Source organism: Myotis brandtii, unplaced genomic scaffold (genome assembly GCF_000412655.1).
Source record: "Myotis brandtii unplaced genomic scaffold, ASM41265v1 scaffold334, whole genome shotgun sequence".
NCBI classification, from domain to species: Eukaryota; Metazoa; Chordata; class Mammalia; order Chiroptera; family Vespertilionidae; genus Myotis; species Myotis brandtii.
The window spans coordinates 690735-693821 of NW_005362885.1; the positions used below are offsets into that span (position 1 = coordinate 690735).

The window sequence follows — 3087 nt, forward strand, 5'->3', positions numbered from 1 at the left end:
TGCTCCAATCCAGACTGATTGCTTCGAGCCCATGCATAGCTGTCATCTTGTGCTTTCTCTAGTCATCCTGCTGACTCTGCCTTTCCCCTGTGCTGGAGTCCGTTTCCTGGAATCTGTGCTGACCCCCTCCTTGGTCTGCTCTCTCGTTTTACTGAAGTCAGCCCTCTAGTAGCTTCCTGGGAAGGGTCCATATCTGAAGTGTGTTTACTCTCACTCTGATAGTTTGGTAGGGTATAGAATTCTAGGTTGGAAATACTTTTCCTTCAAGGTATTTGAAGTCATAGTTTTTTTGTTTTTTTCCTTCAGCTGCCAAGGCGGCAGTTGAAAACTCTAAAGCCGTACTAATTCATAACGATTTGTATGGGATATATTTGTTCTCTGAGAAAGCGTTTAGGATCTTATCTTTATCCTCAGTGTTGCCAAGTGTCACAATACACCTCGATGTGGACCTTTCTACCCAGGGATCTACACACACAGTTGTCTTTTTCATCCCAGAGGCTCATGTCCATCTACTTGGGAGTTTTTTTGTTTGTTTGTGTGGTTTTTTTTAGATATATTTTTCTTGATTTCAAAGAGTAAGGGAGAGGGATAGAAACATCAATGATGAGAGAGAATATTGATCGGCTTCCTCCTGCCTGTCCCCCACTGAGGATTGAGCCCGCAACCCGGGCATGTGCCCTGACTGGGAATTGAACCATGACCTCCTGGTTCATAGGTTGACACTCAATCACTGAGCCATGCCAGCTGGGCTCCTTAATTCATTTTTGTTTAAAAAAAAATTGTTATTGATTTGTGAGAGAAAAACAGCAAATTGTTGTTACATTTAGTTATGCATTTGTTGGTTGATTCTAGTATGTGTCCTGACCAGAGGCGAACCCCACAACCTTGGAGTATTGGGGTGACGCTCTAACCCACTGAGCTACCCCGCCAGGGCCTACAAATTTGTTTCAGTTAAATTGTAGGACACTGGTCAGTGTCTGCTGAGACCTGGAGAGTTGCTGGATGGTTTGGAAACACACATCGGGCTCTCATTTCTTCCCTTTCTGAGTTCATGTTTACTCTCCCTGATTCCTTTCCACACACACACACACACACACAATGTTCTTCATACGTGCATTTTTCTCACTTTAATTATAGATTCTTCAAAGCCTTTCTCCTGCTCTCTGCATTGGCTCTCCCATCCCGGTTCCTTCTCTCCATTTGCTCTGGTCTGTCCACTTCTAGGCGGAAGCTTTCCTCAAACGTCTGGCGGGCCTTCTTTCCCTGTTGCAATCTGAGAGCGAGACACTGTGTTAGGGAGGATCAAGCCCCACGGACAGTGTCAGAAAACCTTCCAATAAAAGTGTCTGAAATAAGACAGAGGATGGGTCTTCTCTCAGGTAGAGGTGGTCCAGGGCTGGCTCCTCCACAGGGGACTCCGGAAGGAGGAGTTGGGAGGTGCATCTACCACTGACATCCCATCGGCCAGAACTTGGCGCACACACAGCTGCAAGGGAAGCTGGGATGTGTAGTTTTTCAGGCGACCTGCCCAGGCAAGGTAGTGGTGAAATCACTAAGAAAGAAAGGAAGAATGGATATTGGGGACAATGGCAGTCTCTGCCCTTAACAGCTGGGTGGGCGCCCTGCTCACCTGGGCAGGGCTCAGCATTCCTAGGCCACGGTGGCGGCGGTGGCGGTGGCGTGGGCGACCTGGTGAATGTTTCCTCTGGGTCTCCCTTTTCCCTCCCAGGGTGCCCGTCTGCCAGGCTTCCTTCTGGAACCAGAGTCGGAAGGGAGCCTGCCTGCCCCAACCCACAGAGTGCAGAGTTCCAGTTCACCTCCCTCTTCTCAGTCTATTCCGTCTGTAATCCTCTCAAGTTCAATGAACAGCATCACTGCAGTGCTTGCTAAGTACCGGGCACGTGTGTTTTCTTTTTTTTTTTAAATATGCTTTATTGATCTTTTACAGAGAGGAAGGGAGAGGGATAGAGAGTTAGAAACATTGATGAGAGAGAAACATCAATCAGCTGCCTCTTGCACACCCCCCCACTGGGAATGTGCCCGCAACCAAGGCACATGCCCTTGACCAGAATTGAACCTGGGACCCTTCAGTCCGCAGGCCGACGCTCTATCCACTGAGCCAAACCGGTTAGGGCAAGGGCACATGTGTTTTCACAGGCAATCCTTATTCAGCCCGACCAGTCAGGCGGTATTGTCGACCCCAACTCACAGATAAGGACCCCGAGAAGGGGGGCTGAGACGTGCGCACCCAGGGCCCTGCGGCTGGGCAGCGGTGTGGGAAAGGACCCCTCCCCCCAACACACACACACACACACACACACTCCCCAGGGTCGTGGTTCAGGGCCTGGACACATGGCCGCGTTGCCCAAGGGAGGGGTGAGTTCAGACTGCCAGCCAGACCTCTGTTCAGGCTGGAGTCTCACCTGCCTTTCCCGGAAACATGTCTCTGTGACCCAAACTTAGGTGCAGAATAAACAGATAAATAAATGAAACAAACCACTTGAGTACTGGGGCCCGGAGGACATTTGCTCTTGGGCCTCCGGGTTGGGAAGACCTCCTACACACCTGAACCCCAAATCCAGGAAGGACAGAGCCCAAAGCCAGGCATCTTTGTCTGGCTGAACCGTCACAGGCAAAGCCAGAGGCCAGAAACGGGAACTCTTTGCAACTTGCAAAAGGCTGAGGCAACACCGATTGATAAGAAAGAGAGAAGATGGCCCTGGCTGGTTTGGCTCAGTGGATAGAGCGTCGGCCTGCGGACTGAAGGGTCCCGGGTTCGATTCCGGTCAAGGGCATGTACCTTGGCACATCCCCAATAGGGAGTGTGCAGGAGGCAGCTGATCGATGTTTCTCTCTCATCGATGTTTCTAACTCTCTATCCCTCTCCCTTCCTCTCTGTAAAAAAAATCAATAAAATATATTTTTAAAAAAAGGGGGGGGGATAAAGAAAGAGAGAAGACGATCCAAGGGCACGAAGAGGTCAGAAAACGTTGTAAAATGGAGAGTTCTTGCTGTACTTTCAAAGGCAAGACCCCTAGGGACATTCCTGAGAGGGAAGAGGAACCGAGGGGAACTGTACTCCACGCG

At 50.0% G+C, this 3087-nt stretch overlaps 2 long non-coding RNA genes across 4 annotated transcripts in view; both read right to left on the reverse strand.

The window, feature by feature from the left end:
- Nucleotides 1-3087, reverse strand: part of LOC102259023 — a 22939-nt gene that overhangs the window by 7817 nt on the left and 12035 nt on the right. The window lies entirely within an intron of this gene.
- LOC102259222 overlaps nucleotides 1113-3087 on the reverse strand; it is a 3436-nt gene continuing 1461 nt past the window's right edge. Inside the window, exons 1-2 of one of the 3 annotated variants that reach the window (XR_001363089.1) lie at nucleotides 1631-1915; nucleotides 1113-1552 (exon numbers count right to left, since the gene is read on the reverse strand). This is a non-coding gene — a long non-coding RNA (uncharacterized LOC102259222). Of the gene's footprint in view, nucleotides 1553-1630; nucleotides 1916-3087 lie in introns of those variants that run through there. The other 2 variants (XR_001363091.1, XR_001363090.1) reach the window with 2 other exon arrangements.